Source organism: Struthio camelus, chromosome 18, assembly GCF_040807025.1.
Source record: "Struthio camelus isolate bStrCam1 chromosome 18, bStrCam1.hap1, whole genome shotgun sequence".
Taxonomy (NCBI): domain Eukaryota; kingdom Metazoa; phylum Chordata; class Aves; order Struthioniformes; family Struthionidae; genus Struthio; species Struthio camelus.
In genome coordinates this window covers 13,890,045-13,901,763 of record NC_090959.1, presented here as the reverse complement: position 1 = coordinate 13,901,763, position 11,719 = coordinate 13,890,045, and the positions used below count along the sequence as shown (strand labels likewise).

The 11,719-nt window shown below is 41.3% G+C and overlaps 1 protein-coding gene across 2 annotated transcripts in view; it reads right to left on the bottom strand.

Moving 5' to 3' along the window:
* GNAS (GNAS complex locus) overlaps window positions 1-11,719 on the bottom strand; it is a 175,739-nt gene that overhangs the window by 22,236 nt on the left and 141,784 nt on the right. The gene's annotated exons all lie outside the window — the stretch shown is intronic.

Genomic DNA, 11,719 nt, shown 5'->3' with positions numbered 1-11,719 from the left:
TTCAACTAGTGTATTTTGTAAGGGAAGCAGAAAAGCAGGCAAAGTTACAGGAACGATGCAAACAAAACAAGCAAACATTCGATCTGCGAGTATTTATAGCACGCTGCAAACAAGACAGTATATGAATCCAAGCTTGTCATGTATTTTCTCAAAATGCAGTAAAAAATAAAAGTAGGATGTGAGCAGAGGTTTTGATTTGTTTCAAAATACTCTGTGCTTCAAAGACATTTTCTATCATTTGCAAAGCTGAGGTTTTTTTTTTACTGTTAAGGTGGTGACAGATGACACGCTACGAATGTGACCGGATAATTTAAAAATATTCAGAAAAACACAGCTCTTTTTTCCCTTGAACAAAACTGGACAAGGAAAGAAAAACAAATTGTCAAAACCTATACAATTACTTTAATTACTTCTCAAAGAAAATTATCATAGAAAATACCTTTAGAGAAAGGCACATACAGACAGTAGGTAACAAATATTCCTGGTGTAAGAACGAGCACTGTATCTCACGTAAAAATACCTCACGCATGTTGTTCCTGTAATGAAATCCTACATGTCAGTTCTCAGACATATAAGGACACCATTCAAAAACAAGTTATACTGGAAATGAACTTTAATAAAGTACTGCAAGACTCACGCAGAAGTAAACCAAAAGACAACTACTTAGAAACCTCCCCAAGAAGTCGGAAACATTTCTTAATTTCCAGTTTCAAGTCAACTGGCTATTATGATTTCCTTCTAGAGGGAAAGTCACATAGAAGGAGATTTTTTAAAACCTAAAGCTCAGAATTCAATTATTTGTAATGCCAATGGGTGCATATCACATAAAGGGATTTTGAGAGCGGCCTCGGCTTTAATTACAGGCGAACCTCGGAGCATTCCAGCCACTTGGAGGCGGAGGGGCACCATTGGTCTAATTTTGAAGCAAATAATGAGAAAGCTGAAAAGTATGACTCCATATATTTGGAATCATCTTGTGGTAATCAAGGTTACAGTTCCTTATATGGTGTGGAGTACATGAAGCACACATAAAAAATAGAATATTAAAACTACGGGGTAGAAAGAACTGCAGCTCTTGCAAAAACCCCTAAACGTAACCAACCAACCACCCAGGAAAGCCCCCTTCTTTTCGTGTTGCTGTGAAATACAAACCTTGCCCTAAAAACAGGGCTGGTTATGCACACTGCTGCCTCAACTGCCTAATTGAAAAGTGCAATCCTACAGGAGGCCATGAGACGCGGATGAGTTTTAAGCAAAGACAACAGACTGTAAAACAGTCTTTCAGAAAACTGCCAGCGATCGAAAAGAGCACATGGGGAAAAGGTAGGAGAAAAGAAAAAATCTATTTAAAGAAATCGTAGTTGTCTCTTTTTTCTCTCTGCCTGTCTAAAGTTAGTCTGGCTTAGAGGATGCACTAACTTTCCCAATCAGTTTTACATTACAGCACAAGTCCAGAAATAGCTCCCAGCCGCCTTGGCCTCTAGCACGGTTGCCATGACAATGGAACCACAGTTCTATAAATAGCTCATCAGCACCAAATCTTGTGAGACACATCTGGAATGGGGCCAGCCCAGCCCCAGCTTGACAAATAAAAATAGGCACAGGCCGTTTCAAAGGCTGGAAAGGTACAATGCATCTCCGCTCGGCCACAGAAACGAGCAGCAGGCAGAGAAACAAGTCTGGTCGCTCGTTAGCACAAGATTTATTTGATAGTAGATTGAGAAAAGTAGAAAAGTTACTTTATTGTGTACTAACCGTTCAGTCCTTCTCTACTGCCTATTTTGCATTCTTTTCCCCTGGTCTGTGGCAAAACCATTCCACTTTGGAAACTGTAACAATACAATTTCTTGCCCACGAGACCCTTAAAATAAGGAAAAAGAAAAGAAAAACGATCTTCAAAATTCCCCCTCTAACTATTTCTGTAGATTTTTGGCTTCAGCATATTTAAGTGCTCATGCTAGCCTGCGAGACGTCCTGGATCGGATCCTGAGAGGGCTGGAGCACTTCGCTCCAGTTAAAATCATTCACAGCCTACTCCGTGGCTCCAGGGTCCGGTCCCGTGCGAGGGTCTTCGCACGACCGCCACCTCCCAGACTGCCAGGCGGCTGCCCCTGCCGCCCCGCTTCTCCCTGCTAAACCCCCTCACCGGTCCGTATCACGCACCACGGACCCTCACGAAGGACAGAGGCACGGCTGCAGACGACGCAAAGATTACAAGTCGACCGTCGCTGCAGCTCGAGGCAGACCTGAACCGAGCCTTCAGAGGTGCAAGGCAAAATCTGTAAGTCACCGCGTAACCCAGCCCACTTCTCAACGGCTCTGCCTGACAAAACTGCCTTTTAAGCGAGCGTTTTCTTTCCCTTAGTGGGTGAGAAAATGTTGTATTTTTAGCACAGACTCTTGATCAACCCATTCAATTACATCCAAATTATCTGTGTGGGAACAGAATGTTATGTCAAAAATGTTATTCAGTGTATTTGTCAATATTACCCAACAGTAGGCATTTGTATAATCAGGAGATTCAATATTTTCAACAGCATATGAAAGCAACAGTTCAGGAATAAGACTGAAGTTGTAAGACTTAGCTGTTTCACAGATACTGGAAATAGTAGTCAGTGTGATACAACACAACCGACACAACTCTCAAAATACAAAATCTTAGTAGCTCTATCAAAAACCAATAGAGACTACAGATGGTAATCAAAACACTCCAACTATAATAAGCATTTAAGCCACAGCAAAATTTCTTCCGTATGCCATAAAGACACTAGTACATGTATTCAACACAAACTGCACCATCAGCCCACAGGATTCCTTTAGGTCCCTACATGGATATTTTCATTTCTAAAAATTGTAGAGTAAGTTCCATCCAGGCTTAAATCTATATGTAAACTTCCCTTCCCTTCCCCCTTCCTTTTACCACATATAGTCTTGCTCATTGCCATTGAAATAACGTATATTTTAGAAAACAGCAGTTTTCACAGAAATCTTTTGGAAAGTGTACTTTATAACATGTAATGTAATTCAGGTTTGTTTCTGTAAAAATACTCCAAGTTAGTTTAAGAGCCCATAACCAACCAGCAAGCTTTGATTAGGTTACATTAAAAAAAGAAAATAAATACTTATTTCTTTCTAAGAAATAAACTATTAGGAGATAGCTCTCTCTCACTCACATAACGCATGAACTTGCTGGCTTTGTACAGGAGAAACATGAGTGGGAGAGGGCTGGCAATGTGAGAAAACACTGCCAGGCAGCCCAAGCCTAGCTGCTGCTCTGGCCCCGGCGTCAGACCTTCGACAGCACCTCGGGACTCTCGCGCAGGACAACGCCCGCCGGCTCCTTCTGCCGTGAACTCCTTAACCCGACCTGCTGCTGCTGCTGCTGCTGCTGCGGGATATTTCCTCCTCCACAAGTGGCCCTGGAAGGACACCCTCCCTGAGCAGAGCGTTCGCTGCTCCTTTTCGCTTTCCGCTAACCTGCGGCACATTTTATCCCAAGCGTTATAGCCGTTTGTCTATGACTGCGCTTGATCACTACTTTTCAAATGCAACTTGTTCCATATGGCTTTCCCCAGCTCCCCATAAACTAAACCAGCCCCAAACACTTAAGACTTTCAAACTTGTAAAAAGGTATTTTCGCACTCTCACAACTACCAAAACAGAGCGATTAAAAACACTTACTACTGTGTGCCTCCAAGGCTCGCTCCGCCATACAAGCCTGTATATGTCTAACTTCAGAACAGCCCCTCACCCCACCCCAGAAAATTACTTCACCCTGCCGGTAGGAAACTTAAGCTAATCTAAGGCCAAGGCTGGGTACAGAAACGAGAGGTAACGGTATGAATGAGATCACTATGTCGTGATTTGATTCCCGGGCAAGCCTGGGGTGGGAACGCTGTGTTAGTGAGCGGGGAGGAACATGGTGCAATCGCTATTAACTAGTTCGTTCGTTCGTTCTTTTTTTTTTTTTTAATAGGCAGCAAAAGAAGAAGAAAAACATTGAACAACAAGAATCAATTAAACATTCATATAACAGAAATTTTCTTTTCTCTTTCCTTTCTGCCCCCTTTCTCCAGCTTTTCTGCCTGCATCTTGGCAGGCCCAACAAATGAGAGCCTCAGATCGAACCGACGAGCCTGTTTCTGGCAAATCACTAGCAAGTATATTCCCTTAGATAGGGGCACACTATCTCTTCTCCTCCGCTATTTAAATTTGTTTGCCTGTCGTCATATTTTCTTATCCCTATTTATGGTTTAAAATAAAACAAGAGCTGAATTAGAAGTCAAAATATTACCCATCTTTAAACAATCCGTATGTTATTGGAAGCAGAATGAGAGCTGAACGGGATATTCAGCCTGCAGAATTCCTACGGAAATCCAACCCCAGATTAGGAGGGTGGGAGCAGGGGGCCACTCAGGAGCAGTGAGCGTGAAAGTTGGTGTGGCCGTCCCTGCGCTCCAAGGCGGCCAACGTTGCAAGGCTGTTTCTGCGACTTGCCTAAAGCAGTGTCTGCCTTTCCCGCTGTTTAACGCGGTTTTAACCTTCTCTACATCTCAAAGACTGTGATCAAGAAGAATTCAACTCCTGTGTACGCCATCAAGCTTTGTATCTCGTTCAGTTTTTTCACTGAGAGCTACGCACGCCAAAGACTACAACTGTAGTTTTACACAAGGAATGAAAAGCTGAAGGCTAATGCTTAATTTTAAGAAAATGTTAACAAAGTCCCTTTCCATCGTCTTTATTACCTATAAAGCCATCAACCTGGAACAACAAGAAATCAAGTATGGCTGATCACACGTGGCTCTGTAAGATGACACAGTGAGTTCCCTCCCCACGCAACAGCTACCCCCTTCCAACGTCCGTGTTCTGGATGTACTTTTTGTCACGCCTATTTTCTGGAAGGTAGAAAAAGGTCTACATCTACAATCAAGGTCACTGATTTTTTGCTGTAAGCTGCTATTAATTGTAGGCTAAGGCCACAGACCTAATCCAAAAGCACTGGAAAAAACCAACATAACCGCATCACAGACCGCATCACTTCCGGGCCCTGTGGGAGCTGAGCAGAGAGGATAACTTTAAATTTTAATCATTTTTCAAAATCTATTTAACTGAAGCTGGTGCAGCCTCCAACAGACTTTCTCACACGGGGTTAAAAATGGTTTATGCTACTCTGGCTTAAGGAGACAATTTAGGCAAAATCATTTGGGCAAAAGTCAATACGAGTAATTTTAAATAGAATTAAAGAGTGCCTCCGCAGAATGTAAATTTGTTTGAAAAAACTCACATCTTTGAGTTCGGCAAATAAGCGCTTGCTTCAATTTCAGATTTCATTTTTAATATAGCAACAATCCATGTCCCTACTGCAGGCTGCTCTAAGCAATCAGAACAGGTGAACCTAACGGGATATCCTTTCATTGTGTTTCAGCAAAGTATTTACATGAACCTTGTCCTCACGGTCTTTAGCTCCCTCCAGTGCCATCAAATCAGTAGACGTATATTCAGTTGATAAAGACCATCACACACCTGTAATTTTAAAATTGCATTACTCTCACAGAACGAGTAACATCAAGGTTTCAGGAAAAAAATCTAAACAAAAACTGTAGGATTTCCTTAAGGCCAAATCCATTCTACACAAAATATGCTGATTTAATCTTTTGCATTTTTCACACAGTTAACTGAAAATTCAAAATATCACAATAGCCATTTCTTTACAGACTAGGATTCAGGCAAAAATCAATCTCAAAGATTGGGTTAAAAGGTGACCTCTAACAGAGCACTAAAACTAGTTAGAAGGGGCAAATGCAAGAACAAGGTAAAGTGAGAGAGGTGAGGTGGGGAAAGTGGAAAAAGAGTTGAGGGTGGCTGAAACAAGAAGGTTTGAAGTGACATTTCATTGAAGACCCATAACTTTCCAATTGTTGGGATGGTGTAAGTAAAAGCATTTTCTCTCATCGACTGTGACCAGAAGGAAGAGGACAGCCAGATAGCACGACAGACAATGAAACAAGTGATCAGAAGTAGGAATAAAACCATACCATCTGAAGGCAGTAAAATGCTTTACAAATATTAATTATCAGTATTTGCATCATAACTTTCAGATGACAAAGAATTACCATGCGAATTCCTCATACTGGTTTCCCTATTTGAAGAAACAAATCTGCAAAAAATGAACATATCAAAGGTTCAGACAGTCCTTGCTTTTTTCAAATGGCGTGTGTAAAATCTAATCTCTAAGCACTGCAAAGGCAGTATCTAAAAAACAGGTAACATCATTTTTAACAGAAATTTTAGAGAGGCAGGTAGGTAGAGATGGTATGATCTTACTTGACAGGAAGGTATTTTGATCCCAGGGCTGTGTTTCCTTAGGAACTAGGGAAGCAGGCAAAATTCAGAGAATGGACAAGAACCCCAGATGGGTCAAAAATGATGGGAGGACATACGACCGCTATGTTTTGACCATGGTGATAGGGAGGATTTAACTGCCTTTATTGAAATATACTTGTATACAAAGGTCTTCAGATAAACAGTTCAGATGTATTTAACATATAAGACTGTAAATACAACACTGGAATTTTGGCTACTTAAGCACCAACACAACTGAAATGCTTTTGTTTTATATTTTAGGAAGTTAAACTCTTTTGCAAAAATGCAGCAATTTTGACCGTTATCCTGCTCATAGGAAGCTCAGGTCTTTCGTAACTTCTATGCCAGTGTCACACGTGATCCTCGCTCCAGGCATTTCTGCCTGGAACAGCAGTCAGCTTCTCCACCGAACCGGCCTGTCAATACCTGCTCTGGAGCTGACAGTTTAAGCAATTTGCAGCAGCTCACATTTCAGTTTTTGCTTTTCTCAGGGGCTTTGGTTTTTTTTTTTTTTTTTAATATTCTTCTTTTCCAAACTTGGGAAAAACAACACCAGCCTGCTGTAAGAGGAGGCACACAAAGTGGCATCTAGTATTACGGCACCTGTAAAGAATGCACCTCTCGGATCTGAAGTGAATGGGAATATAAAGTTACTCTTCTTTCTTCTTTAAACATTTACTCAATCATGAAATTTAATACCAGACATACTTTTAAAATTTCATTTTAAACAAGTGAGATGCAGCTACAATAGCAATTTTAAACTGGTAATTCTGAGGACTGCAGAGACATTAATTTTCGGCTACTGTGAAGGCATTGCCTGCAAATATATCTGTTTCAGTATTCTTTAGCCATGCAATATAATAAAGAAGCCAAATTTCAGTGAAGTGTTTGTTTCTCCCTGGTACAATTACATTCAGTCAGATAAAAGGAGCAAGAAATCAAGCTTGAAGCCAAATGCAAAGGCAAACAATAAAGGTGAATACACTACTTCTGTGGGAAAGCCGTTTACCGGGAGTGACCACATTTCTGAAAAAACAGCACAGCCTTCTCCTTTTCATTTAAATTTAACACATCAAACAAAAAGAACTGTCATTCGATGTCATGATCTTGCTCTTTGCTTAGATGTTCAGATTCCTTGCTCTCTACTCGTAAAAGGAAAATCTAATATAGGACCTTCTACCTTTACTTACTTCAATGTTGTTTGTGATAGCAACAATAAATGGACATTTACTATGGAGTATTTCCCAAAATGGCATTTGAAATATGTATTGTTTTTAGAACTTGACAATTAAAACGGACACCTCACAGACTGCTGTGGCTTTAAAAAGGCTCACATACAGCACTAATTTAGCAAGTGACATGATATGCCATTTTAGAACCATGTAAATAAAATATTTCGGCCCTTCCTCCTCTCTTCTCCGCAGACCTGCCAACTCTGTTCAACTTATCCTGAAGCAGAATTTTAATCATAAAAATATGAACTCCTTTAAATCTGATCTCCCAAAACAGAAGACTGGCTTATAGAAGACCTTAAAAACGGTATTAAAACCTTTAATCATTAAAGGGTCTGTAAGCCTGAGAGTAGGATACACTTTTTTTTTTTTTTTTTTTTTGGCAAAACGTATTTGAAAAGTTCAACACTATGATGTGGACTTTTCTAAGCTGCGTGCTTTTAGGAATGAAGTAACACAGAATTTAGCCTGAAGTGTGTACAGGAAAAGTAAAATCCCTGACAAGGCACAACCATAGCCTGTTTCCTCCCTTAGCCAAGAATCACGTCTCTTGGTTTCGGCACCGAGAGGTTTTCTATTGTAATGCACTGACTCACACATGAGAAGGCAGACGCTGCAGAAATGGAGCAGAGATAGTGCTGGAGTCAAGTGTGCAGCGATGTGTGTGGGTGATGCATGTGCATGTGTCAGAGAGCAGCAGGGCAAGTTCACAGGAAAAAGGAGGCGAGGGGGAATTTGGAAGGACTTTTAGAATACTTTATTCTCTTGCTAACTTAAGAACATGTTACAATGAGGAAGTGATAATACAGTTGTTCCAGGTAGAATTTGTTCTTTTAATTTAGCTTTAAGTGAAGCTAGTTATTGCAATTAGACAAAAGTTGTAACTACCTAAACAATTACTTACCATATTATTCACGCAACATAACTATTTAAGCATTATAACTTAAAAAAGCCATTCATACCAGAATGGATAGCTCTGTCTTGAAATGGACCCTCACACGGATGAGAATATCCAGAGTCAGAAGGAACTAAAGATGACGGTGCAGTGACATATATGAACCACCTTTGCAGTCTCCACTAACGCCCAAAACGGCATCCTCACTGGCAGACTTTACCCAGAGGCCAAGGACTGAAAAGGCTGGGCGCTAGATTTATCCCAGGACCCTCGTCCTTCTCTTTCGAAACGGTTTCCTGCGCTCTCAGGCAGCGCAAGAGCCTTGAGGAAAAACAACCCTTGCACTGAGGTCCGAGAGAACAACTGCACTGTGCTATACCATGCAGAACTCGGCTAAATTACCTCCTCGTTCTCCGGAAACTTTAACTATAACCTCCCCCCCCCACCCTTTTCCAAGGAGGGGGGGAAGAAGGAAAAAAGCAAAGAGGTTCTGGCCATGATGGTTATGAAGCAAGTGCAAAATGGTGCTGCGAGGTGCGCTATGCAGCTAGCATGAACCACACAATGAGCGGCGGAAAATAATTCTGGCTCAGCAGGCATTAACTCTAGAACTCCAGCGATGCTGGTTTCTGTTGACATCATTAACTATTTTATTACACTGAAAAGAAAGCAGTATCACAAAGCTACGAGTAACAACTTGTTCCAGCACCACAAGTGAGAGAGCTTGATGCAACCCTGTATTTTTTTCTACTCCATCACAGACAGGCAGCAGGGAATCTGAGAGAAATCAAAGCCAAACTGAGGAGCCCAGGGTGTGCATTCACGTTCCAGCAAATTTCCAAATCCCAAGTTCCACAAGAAGATGAGAAGTCCTATATGATGCCAGTAGAGCGCGCGCACACACCCCTCGACCATCTCTTTGTCTGCAGAGGGCAGTGTCTCATGTTTGCATTTCAAATGGCTGAAACCCTAAACCTAAATTATTTATTAATAGATTAAAAATTTCATCTCCTACATAAAAGGGAGTATCTAAACAGACTCAGGGGAAGAACTGAACAAAAACAGGCACTCAAAATCACCGGTAGAATTGCTGCAGTGGGAAAGATGGGAAGGGGACTGAGAAGGTATTTTCTCTTCCCCAAATGTCATGGATCTTCCCACATCAACACACATTAACTGCCATGAACCCAGTTGGGACCCAGTTTGGTTATTAAGCACAGCTTTCTGAGGGTAGCCAAGTCCATTATTTTGCATAAATACCTTCAAACCAGAATCCTCTTATGCCTCGCTGCGATGAAGGACTTTTGTACAGCACCTTTTGTGTTGCAGTGTTGGTTCAAATACGTGCCTACAGCGCAGTGGGTATCCTACAGCCCAGGCAACGAACGTGCCGCTCAAACGCGTGTGAGGAAAGCAAGGCACGCAGCAGCTCCAGGGGAATGATTAAGACCTCGCAAGCCTATGCCGGCTCACCTACCGCTCTGATACCTGTAACTAAAAACTGCAATTTAGACTGCAGAAGACAACTCCAGGATTTCCATTTGTTCTGCATTACTATAATAAGAGCTTCCAGATTATGGTTTACACTCAAGAACAGCCAGGGCTCCAAGGCAGAAGGGATGCGGAGCAGATGGGTCAGATAAGGAGACAGCCTGCAGAGAAAGCTAAATGCTCTGGAGAGAAGTGACTGAGCTCCAGCATTACCTCCGCTGCATCAGGTGCTTGTACATACGCAGGCTGTACACATCAAGACCACACACATGAAATAACAGCACACTGCAGTGTTTTGACTCCACTTCCTCTCCTCAGCAGCAAATTATTAGATTCACCACAAAAAAAGTGTGCCTAAGTGCAGCCACTGATAAATTACACAGTAGTTAATAACGTGCAACTACTAAATACAACAGTTTTCTGTTCTTCTAAATTTTTCAGCCTAAGACTTTTTCGCAGTGTCTTGAACACACTCTCAGTCCTGTAGTGACTGTGACGCTCAGGAGCAGTGACAGGCACAGAGCTCTCAACACTGCACTTTTCCCCTGTCCCATCCCACCCACATTTAGATCCTCAGCTTGTAAAACTACACTTCTCTTCTTTGTAAAAATGCACATGCACAGGAAGTCCAAGACTGCCAACAAGCAAAGGAGAAAATTAAAAGAGATTTGAGATGCTAATCAACCATGCCAGAATTATGCACTGCATCCAAATACAGGTTTTAAGGGAGCATCATTAGAATATTTTTGCAGATAAGCTTATCTCACATTTTAATTAAAAAAATTCCCTCCTCTGAACAAACCAACGTCCATTGGAGAGACCTATGTTTCAATAATACATCTTACAATTTTCTCTTTCTTTGTTTAAAGACAATTGAAAGAAAAAAAAAATGGCTGATATAATTTACATTCGGGTCACTGACTTTCTTGATTGTGACTCCAAATACCAGGCCTATTAAACACACACAACACCACCCAAACCCCAAACCACACTGTTCTGCATTAGAGCTTCCTCCTGTTACCTACTTTCATTCTTATTGCTGCAAACTGCATACGTTTGCTGGAGTTACAGTCAAAAAGTATTCCAAGGAAGGAAAAAAACCCCATCAACTATCGTAACAGAAGAAAAGTACAGCTTTCAAAACGTATTACTGATTTCTAGGAAGCAAGTATGCCTGCTCCTATACGTTTATACAGACAGATATATGGCTAACTCCTAAAAATCTGTTCCTCTTTCCTGTGCGTCCAGTGCTAATCTAGGATGCTGCCTCGTGGCATGAGTGCTAGGAATAAAGGTGGCACACTTCGGGAAAAGAAAAGATACACTGTTTAAACAAGGATGTTACACCCTGATTCACCCTATGATCCACTTAGATATAAAAGCAGCCCATGCTTGCGTGCATGCTGGTAATTACAAAGTTTTGTTTCAGAAGACACAATGTTTCATACAATAGAAACACGCGAATTGTCAAAGTCTCACAACCTGCGCTGTGATTTCAATTACACAGAACAGAAGGGCTGCTCACGAGAGCCGAGCTGAGAGGGAAAATCCCACCCCTCACAATAACAGTAACAATCACATGTTTATTTTTTTTTCTTTCTAAAAAACAGATATTTGTTGAATTATTGCAAAAACTTCTTACAGACTGATGAGAAGCAATGAAAAGTGTACTGGGTGCGGCGCTAATCTTTCATTTGTGAGATCTATCTTGAGGGAAATTAGTTTCATATTCTTTATA